The sequence below is a fragment of the Ornithorhynchus anatinus genome, chromosome 3, assembly GCF_004115215.2.
Source record: "Ornithorhynchus anatinus isolate Pmale09 chromosome 3, mOrnAna1.pri.v4, whole genome shotgun sequence".
Lineage (NCBI taxonomy): Eukaryota > Metazoa > Chordata > Mammalia > Monotremata > Ornithorhynchidae > Ornithorhynchus > Ornithorhynchus anatinus.
The window spans coordinates 39,558,943-39,585,467 of record NC_041730.1 but is presented as its reverse complement, the minus strand read 5'-3'; the positions used below and the strand labels follow the sequence as shown (position 1 = coordinate 39,585,467).

General features: G+C 44.2%; 1 long non-coding RNA gene across 1 annotated transcript; it reads right to left on the bottom strand.

The window, feature by feature from the left end:
* Nucleotides 1–26: 26 nt before the first annotated feature.
* On the bottom strand, nucleotides 27–2,409 carry LOC114810344. Its single transcript, XR_003758045.2, has 3 exons — nucleotides 2,330–2,409; nucleotides 1,051–1,247; nucleotides 27–807 (listed from the first exon to the last, which is right to left on the bottom strand). It is a non-coding gene; the product is annotated as an uncharacterized LOC114810344 (long non-coding RNA).
* Between the last annotated feature and the right edge of the window lie 24,116 nt (nucleotides 2,410–26,525).

Here is a 26,525-nt window from a genome sequence, read left to right as displayed (position 1 = left end):
ATGTTGGACGTTTCAGCAAAGAGTCCTCTTCCTGGTTCCTGTCCCATCCTGTTCCTGAGCTCCCATGTCCACAGATGAAGTAGGCAAGGTGAATGTCTCTGAAAAATAGCAACCCAGGTTTGAGCACAGGCTAGACCACGGTTTTGACAGGATACGGCAGGAATTCTTTTCCAAATCGCATGGAGAGTCATGCTCTTAGAGTAAGGGTGACGATTGTCTTTTCTCTCTTCTGAAACCAACGCAAACCTCACTTGGAATAGAAACCCAATCCCAGTAGTCAGGGGAGTGAACTGTCCTCAATCGGGGAGCCTTGCCTTGAGCCATTTTATTTGTTCTTTTTAAGGTGACAGGAGGGTAAATTTCCCTGGGAAATTTGCAGGACGGTTCAGTTTTAAATTTCCTAACAGGTCTCTCTTTTTAATCGCAAGCTTATTTTCCTTTTTATGACTTTCTAACTAGAGGCTCCCGCTACCTCCCCAACTGACTTTTCAGAACTGGAAGAAGCTGCCTAACAGGAGTTCTTTCCCCTGAAATTGGAATGGGGAAATATTCTGTGAGGAAAAATCCCAATGCACTTTTATCTTGATTATAAAAATGTAAGAGAGATATATCTGAGGCCAAATCGCACGTTGCAGGCAGTAAATACTGGGTTAGTACACAATGAGATACTTATTATTTTATTCCTGATGGATAGGTCAACTCATAGCCTCCTCCCAGGCTATCTTGGTCTCCACAGATAGGCTTGATCCCCGGTCCTCTTCCTCCTCTTTGCTGCGATTCTCGGGACTGTATCGCTCCAGGAGGAATCTACAAGGGAACTCAGTGTCACGACATACTACTTCAAATAACACAGTGGCTTCCTGCCACCTTTCTTAGGGATTCTTTCTAGACAAATTCTTTCTGAATTTGTTACTACTCCCCACTTCCTTCTGTCCGCCCCGGCCCCCCTACCTAAAAAAAGACATCTCCACGTTGGTCAATCCCTCCCCCCACAGAGCCTCCTGCCTTCCATCTCCCCGAGAGGCACTCCAGAATCATTTCTCCTCCTACCCATCGGTTCGCCGCTGCAGCCGCCCTCATCTCCAGGCCGGCTTGGTCGAGCCTCCGGTTCGGTTGGGGCAGGGCTGGGCGGACCATCCAAGTTTCCTCCTTCCTCCGCTGACACTTCTTCTTCTCCTCCTCCTCCTCTCTCGGAGCCCTGGAGATGAAGTGGTCAGGCACTTCAAGTTGCTGAAGTCGGGCCAAACCTGGGGGTGGAACACAAAGCGCAAAAGGGTTTTCCTAGGGAACAGCAGGAATTCCTTGCCCAAAGCCATTACCAACCTACACTGCCAGGAAAGAAATGGGTCGGCCCTTACTTAGTTCACCTCCCCGAGACCAGGATCCCAATACCGGCACAGTCAGGAGAAAGGGAGAGCCATGAAATGAGCGGGGCCCAAGGGGTAATTTTCCTGGCTTTTTACTGGCTTTTCAGGAAAGATAGGCAGGAAGGCAATTGACCCTCAGGTCCCGTCTTCCGAACGGAAGATTCCCCATTGCTGGAGTGTGGCGAAATCCCAAACGGCTAGAGCTTCTCTTGGCAGATATCGATGGGGCTAGTACCTGACTGAAACTTCCTCACAAGCCAGGAGCTGAGGAAATAATTTCTCTCTCTCGGAGACGGTCATCTCCCTTTCTCTTCAGGCAGACCTGAGGTCGGTCCACAGCCTGATCTGAGAGCCCTCATCCTCTCCTCGAGCCCAGCTCTCGGCCCGAAATGAAGGCCTTCAGGAGAGGGCCACCCGGGGGGCACGACAGGGCAGTTGGAAGGAACACTCTGAATAAACTCTTTTAGATGACAAACTCCACCATTTCGGCATTTCAGAGACAGGGTCCATCATTCCTCCTTTCCCCCCTCCCCCCATGGGTCTGGCCTTCTGCTTCTCCATCCCTCTTTTCCCTCACACCAGGTCGGACAGTCAAGTCCTGCGGTCCTTTCTGACAATGTTCTCCTCACGTTTCAAAGGGCGGAGGGCACCCCTGGGAGGGACTCATTTGGCAGGCCGGTTCGGAGCCCCAGAATTCCTTCAAATGCCTTGGAATTTTTGAAAAGCAGAGCCAGGAATGGGCCCCCAAAGGTAGCCCTGCTCTCTTGGACTTCCTCTCCGCTCCTGCTTTTCCTCTCTTCTCCCTCAACCTGCCGTCCCCCTCAGAAGGCTTTCCCTCCCTCCCTCTCTCCTTCGGTCTGTTCGTTCGTTTGTCCATCTTTAGTCCGTCTTTGGTCCGTTTGTTCGCCCGCCCTCCGGCCTACCCCCACCAGTCCCCCCCGCAGCCGCCGCCTCCTCTCAACTGTGACCGCTCCACACTGAGAAACTGCGCCGCCACCGCCTCCTCTTCTCGTCGGGGCCTGAGGGACGCGGGGGGCGGAGCCAAGGATTGATTGCCCACCCTTTGGCCCCGCCCAGGGCCCACCGCCTTTTCCCCGCCCTCTTCCCCCATGCACACAACCCGCAAAGGAAAAGAAAAAAAAGAAGAAACGAAAAAAAGACTCCTCGGATTTTCTAAACCGTTTGCAATTCAAAATCGTGAATTTTTCGTTTGTCAAAGAAGGAATTTGGAGTCTTCTGGTTGGGGAACTAGATCAATTGTCCCTTGAGGGAGTTCTTTTTTTAAGAAACATTAGGGTTTCCAAAAAAATCCAATTGCTATTCCGTTTAAATTAAGTTCTATAAGAAAAATGATCACTCTTTTGATGGGCCTTGCACCGAGGAAATAAAAGAAAAATCCTAGAGGCCTGCTGGGCTTGAACAGAAGCCTTTAAAACGTGACGTCCATAAACGACAGGGAACAGTCCTTTGGAAAATCCTAAAAATAATAATAATAATGGTATTCGTTAAGCGCTACTATGTGCAAAACACTGTTCTAAGTGTTGGAAAGGATACAAGTTGATCAGGTTATCCACGTGGGGCTCGCAGTTTTAATGCCCATTTTACAGCTGAGGGAACTGAGGTACAGAGAAGTTAAGCGACTTGCCCAAATCACCCAGCTGGCAAGCGGCAGAGAGAGGATTCGTACCCAAGACCGCTGACTCCCCAGCCCGGGCTTTTTACACTGAGCCACGCTGCTTCTCTCTCTTGGACTGAAATTCGTTCCCTCAAACCCTGGTTTTCTCTCGACGTAATTTCTCCTCACACTTCCAGGACCCAGAGCGGGCAGAGAGAACTGCGGAGGAAAAGCCCTTAACTTTGGCTCCCGTCTCAGTTCTCCCGCCGGGATTCTGGGAGTGAAAGGTAGCCAGCCGCCACTCGAGGGGTTTCGGCCCCGGGCCGGAGGCTTTGAGAGGCAAATCCCGTCCCTTTCCCCGAGGAGAGTGGGGACATTGAGGGAACTCGGATTTGGGCTTTCTCTGCAATCATTTTTCGTTGATATACTATTTGAACTTATCAGCTGTGTGACTGTGGGCAAGTCACTTAACTACTCTGTGCCTCAATTACCTCATCTATAAAATGGGGATTAAGACTGTGAGCCTCACGTGGGGCAACCTCATTACCCTGCATCTACCCTAGCGCTTAGAACGGTGCTCGGCACATAGTAAGTACTTAAGAAATACCAACATTATTATCGAACTTATTCTTTTGCTCCATCTCCCTTTGGTGACCAAGCCCCTTTAGTGACCTTCCCCTTCTCCTCCGCTGTGGCCTCTCCTCCGACCTCTGCCTGGCAGGTCCGCTCGCCCCTCACCGACACGCTGTGGCCGGCTAGTCAGTGAACCAATGGGCAGGGGCAGATGAGATCGGTGCCCGAGCGACCCAATGGGGCACGGGGAGGTCAGGTGGGTGCCTGCGTGACTCCGTGGGTCACGGGGAGATCAGGTCGGTGTCCGAGTGACCCCAAGGGTCACGAGCAGGTCAGGTCGGCGCCTTAGAGTCCCAATGGGCGGAGTCCACACCGTCCCTCTGATTAGGATAATCTCCCTTTACTCCACTGAGCCCCAATTGGAAAAAAGACACGATTTCCCCCTCGATTCTTTTCAATCCGTTGCATTCTGCCTGGAGATATCAAAATAACCCCTAAATATTACGAATATAACCCAGATGCGGGACCCCGTTCATCAGTTTTCCACTCCAGTCAGTTTGAGGAGATTTCTGTAATCACTCCTTTCAGGAGGTCATGGGTTCGAATTCCTCTCCTGCCCCTAGTCTGCTTTTTGGCCTCGGGCAAGTCACTTAACGTTTCCGGGCTTCAAGTTCCCTCATCTGTAAAATGAGGATTAATAGTAAGAATCATAATGTTGGCATTGGTTAAGCGCTTACTATGTGCACAGCACTGTTCTAAGTGCTGGGGGAGATACAGGGTAATCGGGCTGTCCCACGTGAGGCTCACAGGTAATCCCCAAGTCACTTAACGTCTCCGGGCCTCAGGTTCCCTCATCTAGAAAATTGGCCTTTGTTAAGTGCTTACTATGTGCACAGTCCTGTTCTAAGCGCTGGGGGAGATACAGGGTAATCGGGTTGTCCCACGTGAGGCTCACAGTTAATTCCCATTTTACAGATAAGGTAATTGAGGCAGGGAGAAGTTAAGTGACTTGACCACAGTCACACAGCTAACGAGTGGCAGAGACAAATTCGAACCCATGACCTCTGACTCCGAAGCCCAGGCTCTTCCAACTGAGCAACGCTGCTTCCCGCGGAGGACACCCTGATTACCTTCTATCTACCCCAGCTCTTAGAACAGTGCTTGGCACAACTTAGTAAGCGCTTAACAAATAACATTGTTATTAGTTTTATAATTTTTTATATAGGAATGGAGTCAGCTAAGGTTCTGCACTGAATTAAGGTCTCCTTTCCCCGCATCCTCTCCCTTCTTTGTTCTTTCTTCTTCTACTTTGGGAAGAAGCATGGCTCAGTGGAAAGAGCATGGGCTTGGGAGTCAGAGGTCTTGGGTTCGAATCCCTGCTCTGCCACTTGTCAGCTGGGTGACTGGGCAAGTCACTTAACTTCTCAGCGCCTCAGTTACTTCATCTGTCAAATGGAGATTAAGACTGTGAGCCTCACGGGGGGCAACCTGATTACCCTGTATCTACCCCAGCGCTTAGAGCAGTGCTCTGCACGCAGTAAGCACTTAAGAAATACCAACATTATTATTGAACTTATTCTTTTGCTCCATCTCCCTTTGGTGACCAAGCCCCTTTAGTGACCTTCCCCTTCTCCTCCGCTGTGGCCTCTCCTCCGACCTCTGCCTGGCAGGTCCGCTCGCCCCTCACCGACACGCTGTGGCCGGCTAGTCAGTGAACCAATGGGGCAGGGGCAGATGAGATCGGTGCCCGAGCGACCCAATGGGGCACGGGGAGGTCAGGTGGGTGCCTGCGTGACTCCGTGGGTCACGGGGAGATCAGGTCGGTGTCCGAGTGACCCCAAGGGTCACGAGCAGGTCAGGTCGGCGCCTTAGAGTCCCAATGGGCGGAGTCCACACCGTCCCTCTGATTAGGATAATCTCCCTTTACTCCACTGAGCCCCAGTTGGAAAAAAGACACGATTTCCCCCTCGATTCTTTTCAATCCGTTGCATTCTGCCTGGAGATATCAAAATACCCCCTAAAAATTACGAATATAACCCAGATGTGGGACCCCATTCATCAGTTTTCCACCCCAGTCAGTTTGAGGAGATTTCTGTAATCACTCCTTTCAGCAGGTCATGAGTTCCAATCCCTCCTCTGCCACTAGTCTGCTTTTTGGCCTCGGGCAAGTCACTTACGTCTCCGGGCCTCAAGTTCCCTCATCTGTAAAATGAGGATTAATAGTAAGAATAATAATGTTGGTATTTGTTAAGCGCTTACTATGTGCACAGCACTGTTCTAAGCGCTGGGGGAGATACAGGGTAATGGGGTTGTCCCACGTGAGGCTCACAATTAATCCCCATTTTACAGATAAGGTAACTGAGGCACGGAGAAGTTAAGTGACTTGACCACAATCACAGCTAACGAGTGACAGAGACAAATTCGAACCCATGACTTCTGACTCTGAAGCCCAGGCTCTTCCAACTGAGCCACGCTGCTTCCCGCGGAGGACACCCTGATTACCTTCTATCTAACCCAGCGCTTAGAACAGTGCTTGGCACAACATAGTAAGCGCTTACCAAATACCATTGTTATTATTTTTATAATTTTTTTATAGGAATGAAGTCAGCTAAGGTTCTGCACTGGATTAAGGTCTCCTTTCCCCGCATCCTCTCCCTTCTTTGTCTTTTCTTCTTTTTGGTTGGGAAGCAGCATGGCTCAGTGGAAAGGGCATTGGCTTGGGAGTCAGAGGTCCTGGGTTCGAAACCCTGCTCTGCCACTCGTCAACTGGGTGACTGTGGGCAGGTCTCTTAACTTCTCTGCGCCTTAGTTACTTCATCTGTAAAATGGGGATTATGACTGTTAGCCTCACATGGGGCAACCTGATTACCCTGTATCTACTCCAGCGCTTAGAACAGTGCTCTGCACATCGTAGCCGCTTAAGAAAAACCAACATTATTATTGAACTTATTCCTTTGCTCCAACTCCCTATGGCGACCAAGCCCCTTTAGTGACCTTCCCCCTTCTCCTCCGCTGTGGCCTCTCCTCTAACCTCTGGCTGGCAGGTCTGCTCGCCCCTCACCGACACGCTGTGGCCGCCTAGTCAGTGGCTCAGTGACCCAGAGGGGCAGAGGCAGATGAGATCGGTGCCCGTGCGACCCAATGGGACACGAGGAGGTCAGATGGGTGCCCGAGTGACCCCAACGGTAACCGGGAGGTCAGGCGGGTGCCCGAGTGACTCCATGGGTCACGGGGAGATCAGGTCGATGTCCGAGTGACCCCAAGGGTCACGAGCAGGTCAGGTCGGCGCCTTAGAGTCCCAATGGGCGGAGTCAACACCGTCCCTCTGATTAGTATAGTCCCCCTTTACTCCTCTGCGCCCTAATTGGAAAAAAGACACGATTTCCCCCTCGATTCTTTTCAATCCGTTTCATTCTGCCTGGAGATATCAAAATAACCCCTAAGAAGTACGACTATAACCCAGATGCGGAACCCCATTCATCAGTGTTCCACTCCAGTCCGTTGGAGGAGATTTCTGTAATCACTCCTTTCAGAAGGTCATGGGTTCTAATCCCTCTTCTGCCGCTTGTCTGCTTTGTGGCCTCGGTCAAATCAATTAACGCCTCCGGGCCTCAAATTCCCTCATCTGTAAAATGGGGATTAAGACTGCGAACCTCATGTGGGGCAACGTGATTACCCTCTATCTACCCCAGCGCTTAGAACACTGCTTGGCACATAGTAAGCGCTTAACAAATATCATTGGTATTATTTTTATATTTTTTTTAAGTGAATAAAAACAGCTTTGTTTCTGCACTGGATTAAGGTCTCCTTTCCCTACATCCTTTCCCTTCTTTGTCCTTTCTTATTCTTCTTTGGGAAGCAGCGTGGCTCAGTGGAAAGAGCATGGGCTTGGGAATCAGAGGTCTTGGGTTCGAATCCCGCCTCTGCCACTTGTCAGTTGTGTGACTGTGGGCAAGTCACTTGACTTCTCTGCGCCTGTTACTTCTTCTGTAAAATGGGGATTAAGACTGTGAACCTCACGTGGGGCAACCTGATTACCCTGTATCTACCCCAGCGTTTACAACAGTGCTCTGCACATAGTAAACGCTTAACAAATACCAACATTATTATTATTATTACTGTTATTGTCACCTATGCAATTGGATTTGTCATCTTTACGCACATTACTGAAAGTTTGGTAGGCTACAATACTGTTGATAGATATGATCCATACCCCCGGGGTCTTTACAAACAGTAGGGGAAACGGGCAAGAAAGTTCATTAGGGGAATGGTTGGAGCATAGAGATACGTTTATAAGGCATTGTTATCGCCAAAACTGCTGGTGGCAGAACCGGTCTTTCCCATATTTAACCTGTGGTGTTGGACCAATGTCCCCCACAAGTCAAGGAACCAGATGAGGGGGTCTGACAGTGTTTTCCTGGAGAAAATGTGCAATAGTCTCTCTCTCAAAAATTCAGATCCTCATAGATGTCATCTCACCAACGGAGTTACCTGAGAACTGAGTCCAATGCCGATCTGCTCCAACAGGTTTACCAGTTGGAAAGCAAGCCGTTCCCAGATGAATATCCAGTAATAACCAAGGATTCTTCTGACGTTTAAGCAGAACGCCCCAATATGGAGCTTTCAATGTTTTAATATTTTCCTGTATGCGTGGTTTGTCTTTATTAAAAGCAGAATTGAAAACACTGTGTAACTGAAATGTTTCATTGTCATGCAATAGTCACCTAACTTTCAGAGGCTCAGGTGTGACTGTTTCCATAGTCTGAATAAAGATTTAATTTTTTTTATGGCTATTCTATAGGTCCCTAAATTTTGAAAGGAGGTAAGAGTGCCAGTGGGGATACAGGTAAACAGAGAGTAAAGGCTTGATGAGTAAAGGGCAATTGCTGCTATTGTCATGGTAAAGTACGACTGGTCAAGGCCCGGGGGCACCTCCTGAGACCTGCTGTTTGGGCAGCAGCAAATTTTTCAGCTTCTGCTCCTCTTTGCGGGATCTGAAGGGGACAAGGGTGGGGTGGGGGGTAGGGGGTGGGGTGTGTTTGTGTGTGTGTGTGTATTAGTGTCAGAATGAGAAGTGCTGGGGTGTTTGTGGTGGGGAGTTCTGTGCAATATGGGGAGAAAATTACAGGAGTAAGTGTGAAGAAGTGTTGCATGTTAAAGAGGGTGGGTAAAAGGGAGTAGGGATATTTATGTGGGGAGGGCTAGGGATGGTATGGGAGGAAAGATGTGAAAGGGGATTTAATAGTACAAGGATGGGTGAGTTTTCTTTGTTTTATCTGTGGTCCTTTAATCCTAGGAAACAGTCCACACGACCAACTCTACCTTGGCAAGTTTCAGCCTGGTCCTGGGTCAGAACAGATCTCCGGGGAGCGGGAGGGGGGGGTGGACCTCTAAGGAGGAGGGGGCATTTAGTACCTTCATCACCCTTCCACTTTCCCACAGAACTGTCATCCTTTGGCTGCCTCAGGAATTCCCACCCATCTGCTTCCTTGGAAAGCCCACAGGTTGGGCTGCTAACTTCATCGTCATTAGCCCTGAGAAATTGCTAGTCATTACCACTGAGAAACTCCTCCGCCGCCGCCGCCTCTTCTCGTCGGGGCCTGAGGGACGCGGGGAGCAGAGCCAAGGATTGCCCGCCGTTTGGCTCCGCCCTTTTCCCCCAAGCACAGAACCCTCAAAGGAAAAGAAAAAAAAAAGGAAAAAAAACCTTCGTATTTTCTAAACAGTGTGTATACCCATTAAGTCGAAATTGTGGATTTTTTCATTGCAATAGAAGGAACTTTGGTTCTCTTTGGGATCTATATCAATTTTCATTCAATAGTATTTATTGAGCGCTTACTATGTGCAGAACATTGTACTAAGCGCTTGGAATGTACCATTCGGCAACAGATAGAGACAGTCCCTGCCCAATGACGGGTTCACAGTCTAATCTTCCTTTTAGAGGGGCTTTGTTCGATTTAGGATGGAAAAAAGAATTGCCATTCGGTTTAGGTAAAGTTCTGTGAGAAAACTGATCATTGATTTGATTGACCTTTCACCTACTAAGTAGCCGGGGGGCGGGGGGGAGAAGAAGGAAGTAATACAGGTTTGATTGGCTTGAAAAGAAGTCTTCAAATGATGAATTACATAAAAACCAGAGGACACTCCTGTAGAAAATTACTCAAGCAATCCCTCATTTTCCTCTACAAGTAGTTTAACCTCCAATTTCCAGGAACTAGATTAAGACTAGGGCTCACAGTTTTATTCCCCATTTTATAGATAAGGGTACTGAGGCACCGAAAAGTTAAGTTTCTTGCCCAAGGTCACACAGCAGATAAATGGCAGAACCAGGATTAGTACCCCAGTCCTTCTGACTTCCAGGCCCATGCTCTATCCACTAGGACAGACTCATTCATTCAATCATATTATTGAGTGCTTACTATGTGCACAGCACTGTACTAAGCACTTGGAATGTACAATTCGGCAACAGATAGAGACAATCCCTGACCAACAATGGGCTCACAGTCTTTATATTTCATAATATAGTTTGATGCAGTATTAATGGATAGTTTAAAAAATATAGTATTATCTGCAGCATCTATTAATCCGCTTGATCAACTAGGCAATAATGTTCTCTCAGTAGGATGACAGGAATGGAAAATCTGGAAAGAGATTTAATTAGAAGAGGGTGTTTATAACTCTCTTTCCTCTAAATATATGACATTCTAATGCCTTCCCACTTGGCTTTATTGTCATTATTCTTCAAAATTGCTTATCTTGAGACAGACAATAAAATAGAACAAAACAAAACAAGTAGTGTGGTGTGACTATCAAGATAAATAGAATCATAGGTATATACACAACATTAACAAAATAGGGTAATAAATAATATATACAAATAAGCACAGTGCTGTGGGGATGGGAATGGGGAAGAGCAGAGGATGGCAGAAGAGAGAATGGGTGGGGGAGGAGCAGAGGGAAAAGGAGGGCTCAGTCTGGGAAGGCCTCCTGGAGGAGGTGAGCTCTCAGAAAGTGCTTTAAAGAGGGGAAGAGAGTTAGTTTGGTGGATGTGAGGAGGGAGGGCATTCCAGGTCAGCAGTAGGGCGTGGGCCAGGGGTCGACGGCGGGACAGGCATGAACGAGGGACCGTGAGGTGGTTAGCGGCAGAACAGCAAAGTGTCAGGGGTGGGCTGTAGAAAGAGAGAAGGGAGGTGAGGTAGGAGGGGGCAAGGTGATGGGGAGCTTTGAAGCCAAGAGTGAGGAGTTTTTGTTTCATGCCAAAGAGGTGAGACTACTCAGGGAAACTATTCATGTCTAAGGAGATTGAGGTAGGTTGTACATGAGATTTAAGCATTTAGTAGGCTTGTCTTGGAAAATTGTCTTGGAAGAATTGGGGGAGGCACATATGTGATTTGGGAAAAGTTGTAATGGAGATGGGAGCATCCATCATCTACCTATGTTGAGAAACTTGGATGGGAAGGAGGATGATGAATGAGAAGCTGCAAGCCTTGGATTTCTGCTCCAAGTTCCCAAGAACTTAGTTCAGCAATTGCTGCTAATAATGAAGATGATGATGAACCGGGAAGAGAAGAGAGGAGATCAAGACTAATGCACTTACAGAGAAATGGTGTTGAGTGAGGGTTGAGTATGCCTTAGTTACTTCCAGGTTCTGCAGAGAGTAACAACTATTTGCCATCCTTTCATTTTGCCTCACCCTGTGTAACTCACTGTTGGGTTCTTTAAAAACACAAAAATTGCATTTGTCTTTGTCTAACCTACAAAAAATTTCATAATTGCTGAACCTTTTTATTTATTTTTAATTTCCTGCATTGCATTTGCACTTGACTGAGGAGGAAAACAGGGTTGGCTCATTAGTTATAGATTAAATAAAGTATTTATTTGAATGGTATTCTTCATCATTCTGCAGTATTCTGATTCGAGGGGAAACATAATTTAGGAATTAGAAAGGTAAATATTAAAATGCTGTCAGTTACTGTATCTTAATGGAAAAGGAGAGAGACACATATACAAGGAAATTGTTGCCTTCTTCTGCCTCCTTCTGGTGATTTGAAGCATAGCAAGGCAAAATATTTTTGACTCAAAATTAAAGGCAAATGTTTAGTTGGCAAACAAAAGATGACCCTTCAAAAATATAATTTCACATTTTTATAATTGAAATAATGATACACTCGGATAATAATGGCATTATCCTATTTTTGTTTATTTATTTGAAGAAGGGTATAAATTCAGGTTGCTTGTTTTAAAGAGAACATTGAACTCTTTGAGACAATTAGGGTATATTTTAGTATAACTGTGATACCTAGTCAGTGTGTGCAACGAAGTATTACACTTAGTCAGTCTCGTAGTTTCACTTGCAGGGCCCAGACAGCTCTCCTTGTACCCTATTTCTCAGGACATCCAGCCCCCTTCATGTCCACAGGACTATGCTCACCAGAGCCAGAGCTTTTCACAGGGAAACAGGAGAAAAAGTGCAGAAGAAATTAGTATTTTTGCTTTCCCTTACACTTGTTATTCAGTTACTTCTTGATCTTCAAAAGGTATGGACACTCTGACAAACTTATAATTGGAGAAAAACACCACTCTCCCTTTCCCCCAAATTTCCAGCAGTCACATCTCAACTGCCTCAACTTCAGTCCTGGGGACTGCATCACTGGTGCTGGAAGTTTGACAAGCAAATATTACCACCAATCAGACTGTGGTGAACACTCAACAACAGATTTGACTACCAGTCAAATTTTGACTGGAGGAAACAATCAGAAGAAGGGGCCAGAAGAGCAGATTGCAAACCAATGTCTTATCAATCAATCAGTGTTATTTACTGAGTGTTTACTGTTTGCACTGTACTAAGTGAATGGGAGAGTACAATACAACAGAGTTGGTAGACACATTCCCTGCTCACAGAGAGCTTGCTGTGAATATGTGACACTTTTTCTTTCTGGAACCAGGACTGGGAATGACTAGGGGAGGCAATAAGGTAATAAACAGCCAACAAATGGGAGGGAAGGCAGAAAATAGTATTTTGTCCTGCTTTCCTGAGAATCTCCACAAAAAATTCAAGCAGGGCTCTGATCCATCCTGTTCCCTTGTCTTACCCCATTCCCTCTTCGTTAGCAATGCTAAAACCAATCCTTAGTACCCTAAGGAAGGGAATGGTTGCTTTAGTAAGATGTCTCAAAAATGGAGACTATCTTTAGGGAATTCCCTAAACATGAGGATCTCTGTGCATATAGTTGGATTGGCTTTGTCATACATTTTACAATGTCCTTTTTCAGGATTTCCCTTAGTGGCAGTCACCCAATTCATTTTACACTTCTGGATGAAATGCATGATTTATTCTCCTTATTTTTCATTATGAATATATTCCAAATGTTTATTTGTTTTGAATGAACTCTACTCCAAAAGAGCCCAGAAGAGCTTTTGGAGTTAAAAGATTATCAGAAAGACTTGCAAAGCTCTTCACTGAGCACTTCTGTGGTACGTTATGTGTCACAAAGGGCTGTTCTTTGTGTGCTTTCTCCATTTTCTCAGAAAAAGGGCAAAAGTAGCACCTGCAAATATAATTCCAATTCTGAAGCTTGAAACAGAAATGTACCAAACTATAGTTATGCTCAATCTCCAGTACAGTGAAATTATGTTCAATGTAATTTGCCACCCCATTTATGAAGACAAATTCAGTACTGAAAAGAAACAGTAAAACAGTTCAAAGGGAGAAATAATGAGTGAACTTTAAGACTAAAGGGGTTTAAGGTGAGTTAGAAAGAGTCTGCATTAGTCAGATGCTTATTAAAGTATTGTCATTGCTCTTAAAAAGAGGTAGGGAAATGGGTAGAGGGTTTAGAGAAGAGTAACAAAAATTCATTATTCAATCTGATTTATTGAGCACTTACTGTGTGCAGAACACTGTACTAAACACCTGGAAAGTACAATACAGCAATAAAGAGAAACAATCCCTCCTGCCTCAACTCACTGCTCTCCTACTACAAAACAGTTTGCATACTTCACTCTAATGTCAATCTACTCACTACTCTCATTTATCTCACCATCAACCTCTTGGACAACCTCCCCCAGGCCTGGAACATCCTCCCTCTTCATATCTGAAAGATAATCACTCTCCCCACCTTCAAAACCTTATTAAAATCACATCTCCAAAAGGCCTTCCCCAATTACATCCTCATTTCCTCTTCTCCCACTCCCTTCTGCATCACCTTGCACTTGGATTTGCATTCTTTATTTACACCTCCTCAGGTCCACAGCACTTATGTACATTTCTGTAATTTGTTTGTTTATATTAATATCTGTCTCTCACTCCAGACTCTGAGTTCACTGTGGGCAGGGAATGAGTCTACCAACTCTGTTATACTACAATAATAAGTATGGTACTTGTTAAGAGCTTACCATGTTCTAAGATCTGGGGTAGATACAAGTTAATCAGGGTGGATACAGTCTCTGTCTCACACAGGGCTCACAGTTTTAATCCCCACTTTACAGATGAAGAAACTGGACCCAGAGAAGTTAAGTGACTTGCCCAAAGTCACACAACAGACAAGGGGTGGAGACGAGATTATTAACAATAATAATAATAATGTTGGTATTTATTAAGCACTTACTATGTGCAGAGCAATGTTTTAAGCACTGGGCTAGATACAGGGTAATCAGGTTGTCCCACATGAGGCTTACAGTTAATCCCAATTTTACAGATGAGGTAACTGAGGCACAGAGAAGTTAAGTGACTTGCCCACAGTCACACAGCTGACAAGTGGCAGAGCCGGCAGTCGAACCCATGACCTCTGACTCCGAAGCCCAGGCTCTTTCCACTGAGTCACACTGCTTCTCATCTAGTTGGGGTTGTTTAACTCTCATCTGGCTGGTTAAGTCATAGACCTAGCCACTGCCTCTTGTGCAATGGTTGTCCCTTGAACCTTGGTTCCATCCATGTTGCCATGCCTACATTGTAACGCTCCTGAGAGATAGAGGCCATATTTAATTCCAACCTGTGCTTAATTCAAAGCTCTGTGCACATAAAAATCTTAATAAATACTATTACTACTCCCCCTTGCCACTACGACTGACCCTTAGTATTTGACAGAATTTGCAGAATAGTGTCAGTTTGCTTTCTCCTAGTTTTTTGTACTAAGCACCCTTCCAAGCACTTAGTACAGTGCTTTCACACAGCCTGCACTCAAAAAAGCTAGCTTTAATTTCCTGAGCATGACTACAGATATCTGGAGAAGGCTAAGATGGAAATGTATTGTGGGAGTGACCTCTGGAAGAGTTTTCAGTCACTGGAAACCAAATTCTTCTTCCTTACTTAGAAATTCATTCAATAGTATTTATTGAGCACTTATTGTGTGCAGAGCACTGTACTAAACACTTGGAATGTACAAATCGGTAACAGAGACAGTCCCTGCCCTTAGAAATCTTTATAGGGAGGTTAGGAAATGGACTGTAAATGTAAATGACTTTGAAGTATTTGTTTAAAGCAAACCTCACCAGGAAAACAGGTCAGAACGTTTCAATAACATTTTACAATATCACAGATTTGCCAGAATGCATATATTGAGAACAAATGAACAATTGCTTAATTCTTGCTGCCATCTAGTGGATATATACTAAATGGAACTAGAAAGTACCATTTCATTTTTTTCTTGCATTTAAGGATCAATTACCTTTAAATTAATTAATTGTATTTAGTGAACCCTTAATGCACGCAGAACACTGTACTCAGTGCTTAGGAGAGTAAAGCAGAGTTTCTACCTACCTTTTATCTATTCTGTGAGCCACTCAAAGTCCCCAGAAAGGTATTGGGTCTGCGTGGCAAGGGGTGGGAGATGGCAGGGTGGATGCCAGGCAGTTGTGCCATCGGAAGGGGAGGGGGTCGTGGGGAGAACATGTCCCATGCCGCATGTTGGGGAATTGACCCCTGATCCCTCTGGCCAACGTCAAAGGAGCTTCTGTGGGCATGCATTTCTCCTCTTCCTCCCTGCCTTGACCTCCTCTCCCTGCCTCACAGCACTTATGTATTCATTTGTAATTTTATTTATTTTTATTGATGTCTGTTTATTTGTATTGATGTCTGTCTCCCCTCTGACTCCCAAGCCCGTGCTCTTTTCTCTAAACTACGCTGCTTCTCATAACGATGGTATTTGTTAAGCGTTTAATATGTGCCAAGCACTGTTCTAAGCGCTGGGATAGATACAAGGCTATCAGGTTGTCCCACGTGGGGCTCACAGTCTTGATCGCCATTTTACAGCTGAGATACCTGAGGCACGGAGAAGTTAGGTGACTTACCCAAAGTCATACAGCTGACAAGTGGCAGGGGTGACATTAGAACTCACGACCTCTGACTCCCAAGCTCGGAGAAGCAGCGTGACTTAGTGGAAAGAGCACGGGTTTGGAAGTTGGAGGTCGCGGGTTCTAATCCGAATCCTTCACTTGCCAGCTGCGTGACTTGGGGCAAGTCACTTAACTCCTCTCTGCCCAAGTTACCTCATCTATAAAATGGGGATTAAGACTCTGAGCCCCACGTGGGTCAATCTGATAAACTGTACTTTTCAAGCGCTTAGTACAGTGCTCTGCACACATTAAGCACTCAATAAATATGATTGAATGAATGAATGAACCTTGTATCTTTCCCAGCACTTAGAACAGTGCTTGGCACATAGTAAGCGTTTAACAAGTATCATCATTATTACTTACATTTCTACCATTTATTCACCCTCCATTCTCAGCCCCACAGCACTTACGAACATATCCGTAATTTATTTATTTAAATTAATGTCTGTCTTCCCCTCTAAACTGTGTGCTTCTTGTGGGCAAGGAACACGTCTGCCAAGTGCTTAGTATAGTGCTAGGCATACGGTAAGCACTAAATAAATACAATTGATTGATTACCCTGATGCTTAGAACAGCGCTCAACACAGTAAACTTTTAACAAAAACTATTACTATTTGTTATCATTATTAGTAATAATAATAACAATGATAATAACAAATAATAATAATAATCCTTTGTGAGCTGCATGAGCTGGGGATGAAGAATGTTTCTGTGGACTCTTCAACTTCTCCATCACTGCTCAGAAAATTACCATGGAAACCACCGCCTTCCCTTCCACTATGAGGGTCCTGGTCCTGGCAGGTTCTTTGCTTGCCTGGATGGGGGTAACATTGGCTCCCCCATGTTCTCAGACCCCTCCCTCCCTGCTGAGAAAAGGCCCCGTGATAACAATTACCATCCCTCCCACCATCGAAAGACCCTGCACCTAACATGTTCCATGAGGCCCGGGTTGGGATTAAAAGGTGTTATCTCAGTAAATTGTTGCCTCAGTTTACTCCTCTGTAAAATGGGGATTCAGTACCTGTTTTCCCTCCTGTTTAAACTGTGAGCTCCATATGAGTTAGAGACTGTGTCTATTCTGATTACCGTGTACCTACCTCATCCCCTAGTACAGTGCTTGGCATATAGTAAGAATTTATCAAATACCATAAAAAAGGGAAGAGAATTGACAGAGAGGCAGGCAGGGGTAGGGTGGTAAAGCACCTGGACTTTGGACGTTCTTTTGGGTATTCAAATCTGTTTCATCCAGCTACCCTGAAGGGGCCACTAAGTCAGCATCTGCTCCATCCACCTTCCTGGATTTTAGAGGTGACATTGTGAAGGGCCACAGTTCGAGCCTTGTCACCTGGGGTGGAGGCTGGTTCTCTGTTCTATTTAGGCTGTGAGGCCCATGTGGGACAGGGACACTGTCTAACCTTACTTGTATCTATCCCAGAACTTATTCAACTGTATTTATTGAGTGCTTACTGTATGCAGAGCATGTACTAAGCTCTTGGGAGATTTCCGTACAATAATAAACAAATACATTCCCTGCCTCTAACGACCTTACAGTCTCACAACTATCTCACCGCCAACCCCTTGCTGTTATTCTCCCCTGGTCTGGAACTTCCTCTGGCCTCATATCCAACAGGCCACAGCTCTAAACACCTTCAAAGCCCTACTACAATCACATCTCTTCTGGGAAGCCTTCATGACTAGCCCCTCATCTCCCCAACCAATTCTCCCTCTTTTTTTTTTTATGATATCTGTTAAGTCTTTACTATGTGCCGGTCACTGTACTAAGCACTGGGTAGATACAATCTAATTCTTTTGCTGAATTGTACATTCCAAGTGCTTAGTACAGTGCTCTGCACATAGTAAGTGCTCAATAAATATGATTGAATGAATAATCAGGTTGGACATAGTCCATGGTCCACATGGGGCTCACAGTCTCAATTCCCATTTTATAGATGAGGTAACTGAGGCACAGAGAAGTGAAGTGAGTTGCCCAAGGTCACATAGCGGACAAGTGGCAGAGTCAGGATTAAAACCCAGATCCTTCAGACTCGGTGGGGTGGGGTGGGGTGGAGGGAGCATGCGGTTCTCGCCTCTTTTCTGTTTCACTTATTCATTTAGATCTGAACCCCCGAGGCACTTTGACATTCCCCCTCACTCTCAACCCCTAGCTTCCCACCCTCTTCAGAACTTGCTTCCTCTACCTATAATTGTTCCAGCGCTTAAACTGGTGCCTGACAATAGCGATTAACAAATACCATAATTATTATTATTATTTTAACAGTCTCCCCGCCTAGATCGTGAGTCCATGTGGGCAGGGAATGTGCTTACCAACTCTTTCAGATTGGACTCTCCCAAGCACTTAGTACATCCTCTACACACAGTAAGCTCTCAATAAATACAACCAATTATTAACTTAGTACAGTGCTCTCCACAGATTAAGCACTCAATAAATACCACTTATTGATCACCAGGTAGTATCAATAAGTCAATGGTGTTCACTGGTGTATTTTATTTTGGTAATTATTATTATTATTATCATCATCATCATCATCATCACTGCTAGGATTGGACTGCGTAGGATTGGGAGTCTGCCTGTCTCCTTATGTCTCATCTCTTCTAGGCCTTTCCCCTCCCTTTGCCCTACCTTTTGCCCCAAGATTTTGAACACCTAAATGCAAGTCTTGAAGTCATGATTATCATGTATCTATCCCAGTGCTTACTATCTAGTCAATTCTTATCAAATGTCACAATTATTATTATCAAGCAGTGTATGATCATTCAAGGGCATGAGCAAATGGTGACAATAAGATGATACAATAGAATAGATAATTATTTACTAAGTGTGTTCATAATATTTACTTACTTGGGGTTAAGGTGCTTCAGTGTGTTGTCTCAAATAAGGTAATGCTATGTGAGCCCAGCATGCCGTTCTGATGCTTCCAACGATTTATACTGGTTGACACTGGGTGATACTGGCGCTTGGGAGAGTCCATTCTGAAAGAGTTGGTAAGCACATTCCCTGCCCACATGGAGCTCACAATCTAGGCGGGGAGACTGATGTTAAAATAATAATAATAATTATGGTATTTGTTAATCTACCATTGAGAAATACAGTTCAAGCTTCTTTCAAGCATGTACAGGTTTTGTTATTTTGTTTTTTGATTTTTTTATGGTATATGTTAAGTGCTTACTATGTTCTAGAGACTGTATCAAGCACTGAGGTAGAGACAACATAATCAAGTTGGACATAGTTCATGTCCTACATGGGACTCACAGTCTTAATTCCCATTTTACACATGCGGTAACTGAGTCACACAGAAGTTAATGACTTACCCAAGGTCACACAGCAAACAAGTGGCAAAGATGGGACTAGAACCCAGGCTCCTCGGACTCTCAAGCTTGTGCTGAATCCACTAAGCCAAACTGCTTCTCAGCATGACGGCAGTTTCCCCTAACACACACTCTTGGAAAGGAAAAATAAAACCAAGGCTCAAACAGCACAGACATTTTTAGACATCTGTGCCCTCTTACAATTTTCTGGGAGGTTGCTTTGGCTGGTATTATAATAATAATAGTGATGATGATGGTATTTGTTAAGTGCTTACTATGTGCCAAGCACTGTTCTAAGCAGAGAAGCAGCTCATTTTTGTATGAGGTCACTGAGGCACAGAGAAGTTAAGTGACTTGCCCAAAATTCCACACCTGACAAGTGGCAGAGCCAGGATTAGAACCCACAACCTCTGACTCCCAAACCGATGCTCTTTCACTAAACCATGCTTCTGTACCATATAGGACTTACAGTCTCAATCCTCATTTTACAGATGAGGGAACTAAGGCACAGAGAAGTGAAATGACTTGCTCAAGGTCAAGCAACAGACAAGTGGTGGAGCTGGGATTAGAACTCAGGTCCTTCTGACTCCCAGGCCTGTGTTCAATCCACTAGGCCACGCTTCTTCCCTCAGCTATAATTGAGATTATAGTTACAGCCTTGGTCTCATCCATTATCAGTGCTTAGCACATAGTAAGTGCTTAACAAATAGCATCATCATCATCATCCAAAAGTATGGGGATGAAGTGTCCAGAATATGCATTTGCCTAATCATATGGACCTAAGGGCTGGGCGTGGGCATAAATATAGAATGATAGCTATCATTATTATGGTTGGCTTTTGGGTTGACGTGACTTGGGGTGTTGGAAATTAATCAGGAAAGACTTCCTGGAGGAGGTGGGATTTTAGCAGACTTTTGAAAATGGGGAGGGCTAAGATCTGATGGATCAGTAGGGGGGCGACATCTTTGTGGTGGAACCTGTCTTCAGAAGTCATAGGTATCACTGGAATGTATCGTACCTCTTTGAAGTAATTGTGCTATTCATTAAGTGTTTACTAGGTACAAAACACTGTACTAAGTGCTGAGGTAGGTAGAATATTATCAGGTCAGACACAGCCCCTGTCCCACATGGGGCCCACAGTCTAAGTAGGAGGGAGCACAGATATGGAATCCCCGTTTTATAGATGAGGTAATTGAGGCACAGAGAAGTTTAGTGACCTGCCCAAGATCACACAGCAGGCAAGTGGCAGAGTTGGGATTTACAACTCAGGTCCTCTGACTTCCAGGCCCGTGCTTCTTTCCACCATGTTACACTGAATTTAAAAAGTCACTCTCACATTTTCTGGCTATATCTCCCTTCAAACTGGTAGTGGGTGTGTGGTTAAAAAGGAAAATATGTAGCTCACCTTGGCTGCATTGTGCACACAAGGAGGGTGTCTCTTACTGTGTGTGTGTGTTTTCAGTGGTATATGTTAAGTCCTTACTATGTGTCAAACTGTCCTAAATGCTGGGGTAGATACAAGTCAATTAGGTTGAACATAGTCCCTATCTTGCATGGGGTTTATAGTCTACGTAGGAAGGAGACCAGGAAAACTAAGGCACAGAGAAGTTAAGTGACTTGCTCAAAGTCACCCAGCAAGTATTTGGCAGAACCAGGATTAGAAACCAGGTCCTTTGATGCCCAGGCCTAGGTTCTTTCCATAAGGTCAGGCTGCTTCTCCATATATGTTGTCATATTTGATGCTTCTAATGCCTGCACCATCAAAATTTATGCTCAAACTGTTACTCTTGTTGCATCCTCCAGCATGGCTGTGGAGAATAAGGTCAACAGGACCCAGCCCACTTTACATCAGTCAATCAATCAATCAGTCAATCAATTCTTCCCTGCTTTCCTCTACAGGCAGTGGGGAATGGCTCAGGCAGGCCAGCCTTGGCTCTGACCTGGCCAGCGTGATGTTATGAAATAGTCTCAGAATTCTGATGAACTACTCAGGTCAGTCAAATTTGCTTAGTAATTTCCAAAGCCCACATAACCTATGAAAACTGCATTGAGGTCTTGGTACTGTTTCTAGCATTTTTCCTCTATCTGACCCTCAGCAAAGATCATGTCTCTTGTAACAAGTTGTGATCTGAATCAGTCAATGGTACTGAGTATTTAATAAGTGCAGAACACTGTACTAAACACCTCAGAGAGGACTGGGTAACCCTAAATTACCATAGGTCTCCAAAAGAGAAAATTAGTCACATGGTGGACTGGGATGTAAAAGAGTTATACTTATTTTATACCTAGGGTTGTACCCAGGGGATTCACAGTCTAATTAAGAGGATGAATGGGTATTTCATTGCCACATTACAGATGAGGAAATTGAGGCACAGAGAAGTTAAGTGACTTGCTCAATGTCACACAGCAAGCAATTGGAAGAGCAGGATTAAAAGCCAGGTCATCTGACCCTCAGGTCTGTGCTCTTCCCTATCCACCTACACAGATATGACCTTAACCTTCCTCTCACCACTGGGAGATGTTGTGAGTGGGGGAGGGGTCAGCACTTCGTGTCCCCGCACATGAGCTCAGTAAATGATGATAGGGTCTCCTGACAAGGATGACCAATGAATCTTTGTCTCAGCTGAGACTTCAGTGCTGGGAACTTGATCACAACTATTGATTATAGTGGACTGAAGCTACAAACTGTGAGCTCCTTGTGGACCGGGATCAAGTCTACCAACTCCATTGAACTATATTTTCCAAGCGCTTAGTACTACACACAATAAGTGCTCAATAAATACCACTGATTGACTGGAGGTGGTATGTACAGCCACTCTGATAGAAAGAGACTTGTGTACTTTCCCAGACCTCCCTATTCACAATTACAAAACAGACTAGATTTCACTTGGTGCTTTCTTCCCATAGGAACCAAATAGGAATGATTTCTCCAGTGAGACTATAAATTGATGATAATGATGATGATGTTGGTATTTGTTAAGCGCTTACTATTGTGCAGAGCACTGTTCTAAGTGCTGGGGTAGATACAGGGTAATCAGGTTGTCCCACGTGAGGCTCACAGCTAATCCCCATTTTACAGATGAGATAACTGGGGCATAGAAAGTTAAGTGACTTGCCCACAGTCACACAGTTGACAAGTGACAGAGCCGGGATTCAAATCCATGACCTCTGACTCCCAAGCCTGGGCTCTTTCCACTGAGCACACTGCACCCAGAATGAATGTGTTAAAAATACAAACCTTGGCTGGTGGAACTTGAAGTGTTTATAGAGCAGAGAGAATATTCTAAACAGCTATGAGCTATAAACCAGGCAGCTACAAAATTAGTAGCAACACTTCCATTCTCTGGAAATTTTAGATATGTTAAGAACCTGCAATTACTGACTCCATCTGCCTACTCCATCTTGAGTTTAATTATGCATTTAAGAAGGAGTTTTTTATATTTTCATTTTTCAGATATATAAATATTTAGCTAGGCCTCTCTCTTATCATTTTCCTCCCTCACCTCATTTTGCATTGGCTTTTAAAATCTCCCAAGTTATTTATACTGCTAATTTACAACATTCTAATTGTAGTCAACATTTAAGAGGATAGAGAAAAGGAACATTGTTTTACAAACATTCACATCTTTCCTTTGAAGGCTGAACAGTCAGGATAAATACTGGTGGCAGGGAGAGAAGGATGTCTTTTTTTAAAAGCTCTGAGATTTTTGCAAAACATAATGATTCAAATGAAGATGAGATCAAATCTTTTCAAAAGAGGCAAAATGTAGAATATTTTCTGATTTCAAAGATAATTTTAGGGAGGCGAATGTGACTTTAGCTGAATGATTATCATTATTTAATAATAATAATAATAATAATAATGATGTTGGCATTTGTTAAGTACTTACTATGTGCCGAGCACCGTTCTAAGCACTGGGGTAGATACAAGGTCATCAGGTTGTCCCACGTGAGGCTCACAGTCTTCATCCCCATTTTACAGATGAGGTAACTGAGGCACGGAGAGGTCAAGTGACTTGCCCAAGGTCACAAAGCTGACAAGTGGCGGAGAAGGGATTAGAACCCACGACCTCTGACTCCCAAGCCTGGGCTCTTTCCACTAAGCCACGCTCCATTTTTTATTATATTTGTTAAGTGCTCACCTTATATCAAGGATTGTTCTAAGCACTGGGAGAAGTAGCATGGCATAGTGGATAGGACATGGGCCTGGGAGTCAAAAGATCATGGGTTCTAACCCCAGCTCTGCCACTTGTCTGCTGTGTGACCTTGGGCAAGTTACTTCACTTTTCTGGGATACAGTTATCTCATCTCTAAAATAAGGGTTGAGATTATGAACCCCATGTAAGACAGACACTACGTCCAAAACTTTCTAGTAACCACCCCCGTACTTAGTACAATCCCTGGCACATACTGAGCACTTAACAAATACCACAATTATTATTATCATTGTTATTCAAGTTAATCAGGTTGTATTTAGTTCCTATCCCACATGGGACTCACAATCTAAATAAGAAGATGAACAGGTATTTCATCCCCATTTTACAAATGAAGAAACCAAAACACAGAGAAGTTAAGTGACTTGCTTGAGATCATACAACATTCAGGTGGAAAAGACTGGATTAGAACTCAGGTCCCCGGACTCCCAGGCGTGTACTCTTTTCATTAGGCAACACTGCTTCGGGTCTGTCTCATTCACAGCTCTCTCATGATATAATTGATTTTTTAAGAAGGTTTTGAGAACAATAAAATGCTATGAAATATAATAATCTTTTCTACTCTTTCTTAAGCTAAATTTCCAGCCAATTAGTTAATCCAAATTTCATGTCTTCATGATTTACATCATGTACTATCCTCTCAGTTTCTTTTTTAGGTGGGGGTTTAAAAATTTTACTTCTTCCCAGAATTATTTTTCCATACGATGCTCCCAAGGTCTACATAAATAGAATCAGAACATGTGATGCTTAAGGGGTCATATTGAGAAAATTGTAACTTTTTGGTTCATCATCACATATCATGGGGATGAAATCTGGACTATATAGAAGAAGAATCAAGTTCAAGGTTTGATGTTTTAATCCTTTGACACTCATCCCCTTCTCTTTGGGATGTAATATCAGAACTATTCATTGGTGAAATTCTGGGGCTCAAGACGGCTCAGAAGACATGAAACTAGGAGCCAGTACAACCTGAAAGAGACCAAGAACAAGAATCCAAAACTAGCCCACTTTCTGACTCTATCTCTGGGCCAGTGACTGGATCCTGGCCCTTTGGATTGGATCTCTGCTCCAGGATAGAACATAGATTGGGAAAGGATACAATTGCATTTTAATCATTCATCCAGCTAGTATTTACTGATCTTCCCAGAGATAAATATAACTAAATGAGAAACTTGCAATATATTTAAAAAATAATCATGGAGAAGCAGTGTGGTCTAATGATTAGAGCATGGGCCTGGGAGTTAGAAGTACCTAAATTTTAATCCCAGTTCCAGATTGTGAGCCCCACAGACAAGGACTATGTCTAACCCAATTTGCTTTTGTCCAACCCAGCTCTTAGTACAGTGCCTAGTACAGAGTAAATATTTAACACATACCATTTAACAACTAGATCAGACACAGTACCTGTCCTGCATGGGGCTTATAGTCTAAGTAGGAGGTAGACCAGGAGAACCAAGGCACAGAGAAGTTAAGTGACTTGCCCAAAGTCACACAGCAAGCATTTGGCAGAACCAGGATTAGAAGCCAGGTCATTTGATGCCCACACCCAGGGTCTTTACATTAGGCCATGCTGCTTCTCCATATGTGTTGTCAGATTTGATGCTTCTAGTGCCTGGGAGGAGAGGAAAGAGCAGATCGTGGGGCTCACAGTCTCAATCCTCATTTTAACAGTCTCAATCCTCATTTTACAGTCAATCCTCATTTTACAGATGAAGTAACTGAGGCCCAGAGAAGTAAAGTGATTTGCCCAAGGTTACACAGCAGACAAGTGACAGAGCTGGGATTAGAACCCAGGTCCTTCAGACTCCCAGGCCCATGCTCTATCCACTACACCATGTTGCTATATGCCAAGCACTGGGCTAAGCCTTGTGGTACTTACAAAATAGTCAGGTCAGACACAGTCACTGTCCCACATAGGGCTCACAGTTTAAGGGAAAGGGAGATAAGATACTTAGTCCCCATTATATAGATGAAGAAACTGAGACCCAGAGAAGTCAAGTGACTTGCTCAAGTCACTCAGCAGGCAAGTGGTGGGTCCAGATTAGAACTCAGGTATTTTGAGTCCTATTCCCATATTCTAGCCAAACTAAATAACAATGACAAACAATATCTTGGAAAATTAAATTTAAACATGTTATAATGGAGAACCATTTCTGTACACTTGCTGCATGCCATTTCATCAACTAAAAGGAATTTCTTTTCTTTCAATAATGCCCACTAGTAATATTATGACATCATGCAAATAACAGTTTTCACTCTGAGCCAGCAGAATGCTTTTAAATCAGCAAAAATTATGCTAATCTGGGAAATGTATCAAAGTGATGAATTACTTGTCCTCTCATATTTGAACATGATAGCTATTTTGGGCATAATTATATTATTGTAGCAGTGCAATTGTTGAAGACCTATAGGAGTTTCCATTACAAAACCTATTTTCAAGAGGTTAAATAGTTCAATTGTAAATATTTACCCTGGGGCTGAGATTTAGGAGGCAAAGACTCTCATACATTCATTCCAGTGCCATATTTGGAAAGATGTTTGTGAATTTGCAAGGAGGGGTGGAAAATGTGATTGGATATTTCTGAACCAACAAATATCTTCAATTTCCCAATCTCAGTTCCCTATATAGCAACTTCTTGGATATTTACTTTTGTCCATTTTCCCAACATGTCCAGCCAGAGCAGCTGTGTTAAGGTGATAATAGCTTCACAGTAGAGACTGATTTTGTTCTAGGATTGCCATTTGAAGTTGGGTTTTGTCTGATGGAACTGCTCAAGGAGTGGGATGTGTTATCAATGGGGAATCTATGTAATAATGTTGGTATTTGTTAAGCACTTACTATGTGCAGAACACTGTTCTAAGCGCTGGGGTAGACACAGGGGAATCAGGCTGTCCCACGTGGGGCTCACAGTCTTAATCCCCATTTTACAGATGAGGTAACTGAGGCACAGAGAAGTTAAATGACTTGCCCAAAGTCACACAGCTGTCAAGTGGCAGAGTTGGGATTCGAACTCATGACCCCTGACTCTAAAGCCCGTGCTCTTTTCACTGAGCCACACTGCACAGTCATAGAAAAGACTGGGCAGTACTATAGCT